The 13,267-nt window shown below is 41.6% G+C and overlaps 2 protein-coding genes across 4 annotated transcripts in view; both read right to left on the bottom strand.

Annotated features, from left to right (window-relative positions):
- LOC308399604 (uncharacterized protein) overlaps positions 1–12,220 on the bottom strand; it is a gene marked incomplete at its 3' end in the record, with an annotated part of 374,730 nt that extends 362,510 nt beyond the window's left edge. The window contains exon 1 of the mRNA XM_080886970.1: positions 12,157–12,220. The remainder of the gene's footprint in view (positions 1–12,156) is intronic.
- Positions 1–13,004, bottom strand: part of LOC308398154 (uncharacterized protein) — a 28,096-nt gene extending 15,092 nt beyond the window's left edge. For 2 of the 3 annotated variants that reach the window (XM_080884615.1, XM_080884614.1), the window contains exon 1: positions 7,926–10,047. The gene's annotated coding sequence lies outside the window, so the exon portion shown is untranslated. Of the gene's footprint in view, positions 1–7,925; positions 10,048–12,925 lie in introns of those variants that run through there. The other variant, XM_080884616.1, reaches the window with a different exon arrangement.
- Positions 13,005–13,267: the final 263 nt, after the last annotated feature.

Here is a 13,267-nt window from a genome sequence, read left to right on the forward strand (position 1 = left end):
GGATTCAGCAAGGTAATCCGATCTAGAAGTTCTTTTTCTTTTTGAAATGACGTCATTTTGCTGGAAGTGGAAACTAAATGCGACGACAGGTTCCACTATCAGCAAAGAATGAATGAATGAATGGAAATAAAGAACAAACTGACTGACTGGTAAAAGCTGACAGGACATGACCACGACTCAAGGTTAACCTCCACCTAGACAGGACAAAAAGGTGGATGAATTTATGTGTTTTTTTTGTTACAGGAGCAGAAAGATGACAGCAACATTCGCAGTTGCATGACGATTTAATCTTTTAAATGCCATTTTTTCTGTCTGTGAATTTACTATGTGTGTGTCATTCACTAACTTGTGTTGCTCACAGACATTACTGTGAGAAAGTGTACACACCTGCGCAGCGCTAACATTTACATTTCTTTTTACAGCAGATGATTAATCATGTGTTTGATCATGTGATTTATAAGAGGATTAGTTAATGTTTTCCTACTACAGGATTTCTGGGTTTATATGTGACTGTCATTCTTTCCACAGCTAGGGTTGGCTACCTTTATGGTGTTTTTATGGTACCTCTGGAACCTGTTGACCTGTGTCTGACCTCCGTCTGACCACAGTCAATGTGTATTGCTAATGTTTGTTTCTTTGAGAATGCTGTGGAGGATTCGGCAGAAGCGGACAAGTGACATGAGTAAAACAAATATGAGGTTACTGTGTTTCTGGGAAAGTTGAATATGGGCTCTTAGCTGGCCACTTTGAGCCCATAGGGATATATGAGTGGAGTGAATTTGCTTAAGAGAAGTCACTGATTACATTAATGTTAACTGAGCACATGGGATGATCCATGTCTGAGGCAAATTAGGGAAATAATTGTAGTTTCCCGATTTGAGAAAACCTGCACATGACACTTGTCTTGCTGATGTTGAATGCTTATTACTCTTCTGATATATTGTTTATAAGAGTGAAGTTGATTTTATTGTATGCAGGCTCCTGGTGGAGCCAGTTTTTAAGACAGGGATCCTGGTTTGGTGAGTTGACGCATGGTTGTCCATGCGTCAAGAAGTGGGGTCCAGAATTAACATTAAACAATGTTTACTATTATTGTTGCAGTGATTTGTGTGATTAGCTGTTTATTTACAAGTATTAAATCTATGCAAGTGGTGCACCCATGTTCAGATGAGGCTTTGATGGCCTATTAGTGAAGTTCACTGAACTAAAGAATGTGGTTTGATGATTGTTGACATGCTCTCCAAATAGAAGTCTTTCTGAAATACAGGTGCAGCAGTGAGAAGCGAGAAACATTCCAGGCATAGCCCAGGCAGTGGTTGAGGACAAAGGTCAAGCTGTTTGGGGCCCAGCATGAGATCAGACCTTGGAGCCACAGCAAGGACCATGAAACTGCCTGCAAAATAGCGGAGAGACCCTCCTGGATTTATCAGAGCCACTGCAAAGAGGTCGAGGTCCCAGGAAACCCCAGCACCCTCAAGACAGCACAATAGAGAAATCTCACACTTGGTTGTTTCGGTGGTGAGGGGGGAGTGCTGATTGAGCCCCCGTAGGGTAAGCTCGCACTTCAACCTCCAGCCTCTGATCAACTCTAGGGCAACCAAGTGCCAGGCGTGACAGCTGAATCAGCTGAACCAGGAGGAAGGCAGAGAAGCTGAGTGTTTTGAGACAGATCCAGCAGGCCCAAAATCAGGACTATCCATGACGAGAAGGAGTGCCTGAGAGGATCGTCCACAGGATGGGAGCTGAGGCCAGGAGAGAGACTTCAAGAGGATCAGAGATCATCTTCAGCAGCGTTGGGACAGGAAAACTCGAGGGATGACGGGAGCGTGCCAGGCTCCATCGACAGCGCAGAAGGAGTTCGAGGATGACATCATGATTCTGTGAAAAGCACAGGAACCAGAAGCTATGGTGGTGATGACAGCAGTTTCCTATGAACATCACCTAATGCTGTGCCACTGTACTGTGAATACGATGATACCCTGAAGACTGCTGGGATCACAACAGCAGTAAGATAACGGAACCCTGCACCCTTTCCACAGAGGTGTTTCTCTGCAGAGCGTGGACAATGAAGGAGTCATAAATATCCCCCTCACAGGACGAAGGCTTGAATGAGGTGATGGGGGTTGGTAGAGGCCATAAAACTAGAGTGCTGAGAGGTCTGCAGCTTTGGAAATAGCTGAGACCCATGTTGACAAACAACAAAACTAACTAGTATGTTTGAATGTTTATTCTACATACATTCGGACTCTGGTCCTATGGACAGTGATGGAAACAACTGGAAGAGACATTCATGACGCCCTGCAGAACTCAAACCACTCTGCAGAGAGACATGTGATTTGCACACCCAGAGAAAACACCACCAAGCTGAGATGGTTTTGAAAATGTTACTTTCTTATTTTCACTATTAAATTAACAATTTCTTTGTTTGCTTGTAGGATGCAGTTTGCCATGAGATGAGATCACTGAATGGGATAACTAGGGATGGGTATCGTTTAGGTTTTATCCAATACCGGTGCCAAATCGGTACTTTTGAAACGGTGCCGGTGCTCAAACGGTGCTCGAACCGGTGCTTAAAGAATGGAGAACACAAAATTGGTCCAAAAACCTCTCATATTCAGCTGGTTTTTTGTAAAAAGATAACAATGTTAGCCTTTTCTGCAGCTATGGGGCATATATGGTATCACTCTTAGCTGGAAGCAGTGCTTAAACAATGGAAAAAATACAAACTTTGTCCAAAAACCTCTCATATTTAGCTGTTTTCCACTTTTTCTTTGGTCGTTTTAGCTTTTTTGGCCAGGGTGAAGGGAGCATCTGCCATCAAACAAGAAGACAGCCGCATGTAGCTATGATGATGTTTGCTAGTTCACCTTACATGCATTAATGTAATAACGTGGTTAGCCTACTCAATGTAAATTACACACGAACAACATTAAGCTACTCACGCAGAGAAGAACGGCTGCTGCTGCCATCCAATACGGCGCATTTCTCGGCTTTTAAAAAAAAAAACGCTATGCGTCGCCAGGTGTTTCATCGGATTCGAGGTGTTACTTCCTTTGACAGTATCACAGTATCAGCTTAAAGCACTTGTTGCTGCTGAGTTTGCATATTTTGCTGTGAAGTACAGCCAGACTTTTGACCGCTTTGCCTTGGGCATTTTTAATCTGTAGCTCTGCATAAAAGAACGTACGTACCTGGACCCGCCTACTATCCTCGGAAACGTAAAATGATTGGCTAGAAGTGTATCACAGCTCAGGAAAAAAAAAGCACCGAAATAAAGCACCGAAATGTGCGCTGCTTTTCGGTCTGGTTACTACCGTTTATGTCAGAACCGGTGCCATCATGGCACCGGACACCGGTACCCATCCCTAGGGATAACCGCTAATACATTTGTTAAACTGTGTATTTTTTCAGTAATTTAGGGTGATTTGACATATGCTGAATATAACAATGTTTGCATTGAACCTGTCAGACATGAGGTATTCGTAACTGGGGACTTTTCAAGCATAAACGTCAATAAGGGGGGAATGTTAGATTTTGTATTGTTGATTGTCATTTATGCTTAGAAACATTTACTCATATATGCTTAGAAGTATATAATCATTGGTAGATTGAAAGGATGTCTCATCCTAAAAGAGGTCTGTATTAACTCTGTGTAGAGGGGGGTGCATACATTCCTCTGCACAGTGTCCTGGCATGGATCACACTCCCTAGGAGAGTTTATCTTTGATTTATGGTATAGCAAGCACACGTATATCTGTTTAAGTATAAGAGCCTTTTGTTAGATGGACCCAGACGTCCTGGCACCAGCTAGCACCAGAGTCTACACAGGGTCACATCTTGACCCCACACAGATCTCTCACACACACACAAATCACACACCCACATACACACACACACCCACATACACAGGCAAGGTACTCTTTGTTTGTATGTAGACGTCATATGTTAATGAACTTATGCATATTCATGTAACCTCAATAAAAGAACAGTGGTACGGGAGAACGGACGAGAGCAACTGGGGTTAAGCGAAGGGACGGCGCTTTGTCCGGTTTTCTCCCGTGCACGAGAAACATGAAGAAGCTTGCCTACTTGTGTCTTGCTTTGCAGTGTAATTATATTGTCTCCAACGTTCCAGCGGATGGGTTCAAGCTACAAACCTATCATAGGTAACGAGGTAAGTTCCATGTCTGAGTCAGAGTCGTCTGGGCAGTGTGCCATTGCGATTTCAAAAAAATTAAGCCGCTCCAGGGCACAGCGCAGTTATTGATATAGCAGTAAAAGAGTCAGTTAGGTCAGACTAGAAAGACAAAACTGCAAAAATGCGTTCAAGATTAAATTTAGAAAAACCACATATAAAATTTCGCCCAACAACTGAAATTAGACTGGAGTGATCAGAACCATGTTATTACAATAGCATGTCTGCAACACTAGAGCTCAATGCAAGATTAGTTTTAAGTCGTTTCGTTATACTGAGCCGAAGACCAGCACCAACGGTTGTAGTCGGCCAAGCTATCACTTACATGTGCTACAGTCAGTCTCAGCAGAGGGAAAGGGGAATGAAAAGCCAGCAGAAATGTTCATGTCCAGTCTCTCCACAGAAGAATTAATCCTTAGAAGACGAAACCAACAACAAATAACAAATCCACGGAGTCCATTCGCGTCGCGGAGTCAGCTTCTCTCTTTTTCTTTCTCCTAAGCGGAGCAGCGGCACACCACGGTATCCAGAAATTAGTCGGGTCCCACCTGAGCTGAGGCTGCGGCCATGGCTGGAGAAAACGTCTGAGCGTCCGCAAAACTGGGGGGATTTCCGAGACAGTTCACGTGCTAGAAGAGAAGAATCCTCGGCGGTAGGGCTGGGCGATATGACCCAAAATTCATATCTCGATATTTTTTTTTAAAAGCCATAAAGTAAGAACAAAATGAGAGTTCTTAGTCAAAGCTGTGTCCCAGATGTCACACAGGCACTTTTATTAACATAGAGCAGATGTACATAAAATTTACTCAAAAATAAATTATGAGCATTTATTAAATAATAATGCTCCATAAATAAAAGAAAACAATGTTGTTTTTGTGCATAACAAAAAGCTCACAATTGTGCAGTCAAAATGTAAACTAAAAGACGCTGAGCATAGTAACAAAGACAGATTTCACAGCTGCTCTGTTCCCAACTTCTACTCTGTGACTGACAGCATTGAGTTTGAAATCCTCTTCGTAACCACGTCTCTGAACAGGTGCCATTTATGGTCCTTATACACAGTAGGGTAATATTACGTTGAAGCACAGTACGTATCACTCCGCGAAGGCTCCTCGGTAGCCGTAATGCGCCGACAAACTATCAAGCGGTGCAGCACCGTAGTTTACCAAAGTCGTAATAAAACATTTTTGACAGATTGCTGAGCGCTGTGTACCACATAAAATCGGTTCACGGCCATCAAACACAACCAGAATTCATACATAAGGTGCGCTGTCAACTTTTGAGAAAATGCAAGGATTTTAGGGTTAGCGCGGTTAGCTCGTTAGCATGGTTAGCTCGTTAACACGTTGACGCCGTCCAGCCCCACTCACTGGTCGATGCGCAGTAACTCGTTAACGGAGATTTGCCGTGTCCATCTTGTCGCTGCCTGCACGTGAAGCAATGGGGGAGGAGGGGGAGTTGTCTTCAGTGAAGGCGAGGCGGAGTAACGTTGCGTAGAGACAAAAGTGGACGAAAGAGAGGCAAACTTGCGGCTCCACAACTATAGTTATAACGTAACATAGACTATATCGATATAAAGGATATTGTCACATCTTATATCTCGTATAAAAATATATCGATATGTTTTAAAAACTCGATATATCGCCCAGCTCTACTCGGCGGGATGCAAAAATCGTCTGAAGTCCAAGGGGAAAAAGTTCGGGCGCCAGTTGTAACGTGCAGTGGAGATGAAGCCAGCCGCGGAGGTGTGCAGGTGGATAGCGAATGAGCAACAGCTTCTGACTTTCCAAAAAGTACTCATTTATTTACAATATCAAAAATAAAAGTGCTACCTCTACCACACATTACTAAAGAGCACACTAGTCCGCGTACACACGGGAGCATCCATTACAGGAGGAGTGCGAAGAAGAACAAAAAGGGGGTGACACCAGTCGTGAGACAGGAGACGCCGCCATGTGGTGATACACTGCATTACAATAGCAACTGTTACAATATAAATATTGTTCTGAGAGGCTTTTTGTTGGTTGAGTCTGAAATTGATTGTATGTACAATTCATATCCTTATAAAACGGCAGAAATATGGTGTTTTATTAATAAACTTACATTCATGGCAGTGGCGTGTCTAGAAAATTTTTGTTGGGGGGGCCAGGTAGGGGCACAGATTTGGAGAAGGGTGGCAGATGTAATTGGCAGATAATGTTTAAAAAAAAATTCTACCAACCATTAACCATAATTCAATAATCCTGTAAACCTAATAACCGAATGCGCTTTTAACTCTTATTAGAATGAGATTTTAACCACTCCGGTGCAAAGTTTTTAGATACTGCGTTGATAAAGTACAAGAGATACAATCAGTGCTTTGTCAGTGTTTACTCAGCATTCAAGGACAGCAATATTTGCATAGTGTTTTTACTGACATATAGTGCACATATGTTTTGGGCAAAAACATTTTTTAATATTAAAATACGAACATTTGTAGCAAACAATTGACAAATTAGCCAATGCCAATGCAAAACTTTATCTGCCTGTTAAAAAAAGAAGATAATCTTCTCACAAACTGGTGTTTGATTTTGAAACAGGGAAAAAGTGGGGAAACAACTGAAAAGACTAATATTTGAATAAAACCTGAAAGCAAGTAAATACTTTCTTTGCTTCCTTATGGTAAACTTTGGTAATATTGATAAAGAACAGCACTGGCTGATGATGAAATACAGTCAGCTGGCATGGTGACACTGCCAGTATTAACCTGCAGGGCTGGACCGGTACAGAAAATCGGGCATTTTGACTAGAGTCCGGCCCACCAGGTATTAAAGCCATAAAGCCTTTGAATGAAAACAAACCCTGTTGTGACAGTGATGTATAGTTTTGTTGGTATATGTATGATTTCTATACATTTTACGTCAGATAAAAACTTTGGTTGTAAGATTTAGATAATTATTTAATAAAAGCTAGATATTTTAAATGAGAATAAGAAAGAAAAGTATTTCTTTGTGCCCCCTTTCCCTGTTAATGCCCTACCTGCCCCCTGGCAAAAATTTGCTAGATCCACCCCTGCACAGTTACCAGCTGTCAGCTACATAGAAAAGGATCCTGGTGTTGTTTGTCTCTCAGAAACAGTTCATAACTTCCCTTCAACTCATTCATGTGACCTAAAAGGTAAACCTGTTTCTCCATCACCTGTTCAGCTCTGATGGTTCAGTAAGGACATCTCCTGGTTTCATCTTCATGTTTCCCTCTCACCACATATACACAAACCGACATCATGACCAGCAAAGTGGGCGATAAATAAATGAGAGAGAAAAGCCGATCAGCTGATCATTGATCAGTTTCATGATTGAAGTAGCAGCAGGAGAGAGAGGGTGAGAGAATGAGAGAAGAAGAGGCAGCTGTGCAGCGTAAAGACAGAATAAATCCAGCTTTGTGTCTTTTTCCATTCTAGCTAAAGTCCGGGACAAACTGCGTCTCTTCTCAGCTCAATACGAAACGTGTAATATTTTCTCTGAATGAGGGACCATTCCATTTTTTTAAGGAGCCGTTGGCATGAATAAAATAAAGTTCACTATCAGTAACATCATAGCACCCACCCAGCTGTATAAAAACTCCATCAAGCTGGCTAGAACGCAGTACGAGTTATTGCAACTGAGGGTAAAAAGTCAGCACAACGAAAATAAACTCCACCTAAACTTAGTTTATATCTGACCCAGATAGACTGCAGGTCATAACTTCTTACCTGAAGTTCAGTTCACCTGACACTCGGACTGGTGGCCGCCTCGGGTCTCTCCTCCTGCCTCCCCTTCCCTCATCCACCTGCTGGCCTCTGTGGAAGCCCTGCCATAGCCACCACCAAACAACTGAGTTATTTTTACACATCGACCTGCATCTTATAACTCATAACTCTTATGTTAGCTGCCCTCAGTAGCATACTGTCTGAAATATTCGACGGCTGCAAAAATTCTTTAAGTGTTATTTTTTTCCTTGGGATTCTAATTTCACTGAAGTTTACTAAACTCAACAAACTTAATATTACTTACCGGGACATTTATTCTGTCCTCATTTTCTTTCACCGAAAAATTGTTTCCTGCAGTGTTGTCCTTCGTGCTTGGCTCGCCTACCTTTGCTAACGTGATGCGCATAGCGCAGAAGCCGATGCTGCATTCACTTACACTCGGATATCTGAGCTTCACCGTGAAAACATAATCGTACATTTGATATTTGATTGAATTTTATTGTTTTACCTTTGGGGTGGCACCTGGGGTGGCCAGTCTGGTTGGGGGGGTGGCCTGTGCCCACCCAGGCCACCCCGCTGGACACGCCATTGATTTATGGATATAAAATAGCTAAAAGTATTAACATGCCTCAGAGAAATCACTAATAACACTAAGGGCTGGACGGATTTGATTTGCATTCTTCAAGAAGAGTGTGGTGTCATCAGCTAGCTGGCTGATGATGAGCTCCTTATCAGCTGTGCTGATTCCTTGTATAACAGGTCAAATCTCGGGGTGGAGTCTTAATCATTTTAATTGAGCTATTGCCATTCGTGTACAAGGTTTTGATAGCTTTACAGAAAAATGCCAAATTTTTCCAAAGAGTGGAAAATAAATTGATGTTCAATTGTATCAAAAGCCTTTTAAAAATCCAGGAAGAGAATGAAGCTATAGTCAGATACCAAATCAGAGTAATCAAGTAGATCTAAAACCAGTCTCATGTTCTTAGAAAGGTGTCTGTTTCTCATAAAGCCTGATTGTGTCTCATCCATAATTGTGTCCAAGAACTCTTTCATTCTGTTAGCAAGTACTAAAGCCATAATCTCATAGTCATCATTGAGCAGACAGATGGGTCTCCAATTATCAATAAGAAGTAAGTCTTTGTTTGGCTTTGGAATAAGTGTTATGAGACCCTGAGTAAGAGTAGGAGGGAGGATGTTATTCTCTACACTTCCTATGAAAAGCTGCAGTAAGAACGGAGCCAGGAGATTAGAAAATGATTCATAAAACTCTGCAGTTAAACCATCTGTGCCGGGAGATTTGTTGGCCTTAAGTGCAGAAATAGGATTACAAACATCCTCCACAGTCAGAGGGCTGTCACAGTGACTTCTATCTTCCACAACAATAGTTTTTAGGTTTTTAATATTATTGAGAAACAGCGTTGAGACATATATATATATATTCTACTTTTCTAAATGACTGACTATTTCAATGGAGAACCTAAATGACACGGACCCGTGTTTGTTATTACATATCTCTATTTTGAATGTGACAAGTCTATCATTGCCTGTTATTCATAGGTATTCACAGAGTTTTTGGCCTTTTTTTCCTCTATAACAGTTAATTGACTCTTTACAGTGGCCTGCTATGGTTAATAATAACATGTTCAGTCATGAGTGAAATCAAAGCTTTTCTTCACTTTAGCATTTAACATTCCCAACAATATAATGTGATACCTTAATTAAAACACAGCTAATAAAACACAATTTTCTTAATGCAAACATCAGTGACTCAACATTAGCAACCAAAGGGTTCAGTCTGCAGCTCACACTCATGTGAAGCTACAGCCTCCCCCTTTAGTCTCTGTCATCCTTCTGCTCCTGCAACAACAAAGCAAGACAAAACCTCCACCCTTCTTCTACAGGCTGGGTGAATTGTTGTGGACATTCACTAATCCTAAAGTCGGCACCGTTTTTGTCTCAGTGTCAAGTCAGTTAAACTTTTAGTCGTCAGTCCATCACAGTCCAGTCACATGCATACATCCACACACATTCATACCAGATATTGCTGATAATGGAGTCTCATGCGCAGCCTATTCGAGCCTCCATCACCAGCAAGATGACGTCATCATTTTAAAGGAAAACAGCTCCTTGTTTTTGGACTGGATTGACTCGCTGCAATCCTTTTAGGCTCAGGACTTCTCATGTGATCAATGTCACATATAAGTGAATTTTTCCCAAGCTCATTATAATCATGGAGAAAAACACTTTGCCACTGTTTCCAGTAAGAATATTTTATAGCGCTTTAAAGTTCAACCTCTCAGGTCTGGATTAAAGAGCTGATTTGTTAAATTGGGAACTCACAAAATACCAAAATATCACCAGTGGTGGATCACACCTCTCAGATGTTCTTATCTCAGTGCACTGTAACAAAAGCACAAACAAACGCAACCAATAAAATACTAATAAAGTAACAAATACTGGGGCCCATTGCAAACATGTCCAAGCATAAAACCATCTTTCTCTCTCTTAGAGAAAGAAAACAATCCAAACCTCACTGATAAAATCAACCTAGTGTCAAGCAAAACCCAAAAATCAACCAAAACTTCACCAGAAAGTTTTCCTCCCTCCCGGGACAATATTGTGCAGGAATACAGGCACCGTAACTCCTTTTGCACTGACAAAAACATGTTGGATTGACTTGATTCAATAGTGGACACTGGTTGCACACAAAGGTTTAGCTTTGGCAGAAACTTAAACAACTGAGTTAAATCAACACAACCTTTTCATATTCAGTAAAGCTGCATGTTGTGTTCATAAAACACGATTGAAACATGTTCAGATGGAGTAAGTTGAGCTCCTGGAACATTTTAATCCTTCAATTGAAATTGAATGGGTCTACAACAACTACCATCCTCCTATCTCTATCCTGGTTGCAGCAGGGCTGGGAAATAACCCTGAAGTGATAGGTTACCAGGCAGGGTACACCCTGGACAGCTCACCAGTCTATCAGATAGAAACACACAGCCGTTTACATTCATGGATAATTTAGCCCAGGACCTTCTTACTGTGGAGCAACAGCACTAACCAGCATGCCAACAATGGAGGAAATACAGGAAAGCTATGATTTCCTGTATTTGAGGCAGAATTATTTTGTTCTTGCCCTTGACAGGTTAATCCACAATAAATAGCAACAGCATGCATGTGGTGTGTGTGTCGTTGTCTGCCTCTTATAACTCCAGTGATTTTCCTGTAGTTTGAAATCTTATGCGGTGTTGACACAATAATTTGTTGTAAACCAGGAAATTCCCAACTGTGGTAGAAAGCACAGCTTAGCCTGAGAAAATGTTCAAAGTAAAGTCGTCACTTCCTGATTTCTGCTTCACTGATAAATATTGTCACACTGGGGTTTTTGCAAATGATATCAGTGAGCACTGTGTGGCAGCTGGAGTCAGACAACTGAAGCTCCCACAATCAAGACCACAAACAGCTTTCAAAGGAGATTTGAAGCTTTTCTGGCAGCAAGCTTCATGATTTATGGGACTGTAACTGGAACAGAAACTACCTGATCACCAATGGTGAGCTGGCATGGAATTATTTTTATGACATTTTATCAAAGTTATAAATAAGCATGCCCATTAACACATAGTGAGTGAGCATGTTGTCTTCCCACGCAGTGAACAGCGGATGCTAATGTTTTTGTCACTTTTTACAGAGTCAAACTCAAAGTAAGGTCAGTGCTTCCACGCTTTAAACGCTGCACGCTCACACTCTCTCCACACTCAATAGATTATCCATTGTTCATCTGCACACAGCTGCGGTTTTAGTAACGCAGTAACGCAGCGTGCTTACGGGAAAGTAACAGTAATCTAATTACCTTTTTTGCAATAGTAATCCCTCACTTTACTCGTTTCTTGAAAAAAGTAATCGGATTACTGCCCATCTCTGGTTGGAGCTGTGCACTTGTGGGTTCAACCTTGTGTACACGTTTATCTTTGCTGTGTGTACTTGTACCTCTGAGTGGAAGCTGAACTCTTGAGTTCGAGTATCGAAGCATCAGCTGTGACGTTAAAGTCCAAACAGCTCGTTCATTTGACGTGCAAATGAACGAAGGTAACGCCGTTTTCATGTGGATGTGTCACTGAGACACTTTCCACATCCACAGCTCACAAAATGGGAAAACTATAGAAGTATAACAATGAAGAAGTTACTATGTTACGGGTCCCAAGGATGAAGACCTCGATGACAAATATGTTACCTGTAAAAGCAGGTGAAGAGCAGAGTAAGGAAGACACGATGCGTCTCTGCTTTCCTCCAGAACGTGTCTGAGTCTGATTTATTTCACACAAATAAATGCTATAAAACACTAAACATGAGCTTTCAATATACTGTTCAGCTGGTTCCTCATTCACATCAATTACATTTACTTATTTCACAACATCAGTGAAATATACTCTTTTTAACTGGTTCAGTTTCTCAAGTTCACACTTCTTTCCATAACAGCTACATCCTTTTATCATATCAATAAACACATCACATTGTCTTCTGCAGTGTCTTACTGGCTAAACAGTTCTATTCAATAACAGCATTGGTAAATACATTACATTTGTTCCCTCCAGTAATTTACTGGCAAAATCACTATTTAGTGCATCATGAAACACAGCTTGTTTAATCAACCCATGAATGCCTCTGTTAGCTACACAGAGTTGCTCAGAGTGCTTGTGTTACACTAGCTAATCTACTCAGTCACTTTAACAGAACTATTAACATTCACATCTCACAGAACTGATTTGATTGGAGCATTACAACACGTTTGCACAGAGCATAGGAGCGCACTGACTCTGCTTCACGAGCGCTCCACCTAACGAGCGGGCTCGCGGTGCGGTCGCGCGGGACACTCCTCTGGTTTTCTCCCGTGTTTACATATAAATAACTTTGGCGGACCGCCTTAACTCTCCCATTCACATTAACGTGGGTAACCATGGTGACAATAAACAACATTTTCGGTGCGAGCACCGTGTACCGACCTGTAAAAGCAGGTGAAGAGCAGAGTAAGGAAGACACGATGCGTCTCTGCTTTCCTCCAGAACGTGTCTGAGGAAGCAGCGGAAGGTGGGCTCCACTTACTGCACCCCGAAACCCCGGAGCAAGCACCAAAGTTCCGCCCTCACTGCTTTCTAACATAAAATGAATCCCTGTTACATGGATTTTCTATCCTCTTAAAGAAACTGAAAATAAATACATATAGCAATGAAAAATGTCCCGTTACATGAGTGTTTTACACAAAATAATATTAATGTGGTCATTCCCTCACAGGGGTGCCACAACTACACTGCTGTTTTGACAGAGACACAGTGTGTTTATCTAAC

The sequence above is a fragment of the Rhamphochromis sp. 'chilingali' genome (genome assembly GCF_963969265.1).
Source record: "Rhamphochromis sp. 'chilingali' genome assembly, chromosome: 1".
Classification (NCBI taxonomy): Eukaryota; Metazoa; Chordata; class Actinopteri; order Cichliformes; family Cichlidae; genus Rhamphochromis; species Rhamphochromis sp. 'chilingali'.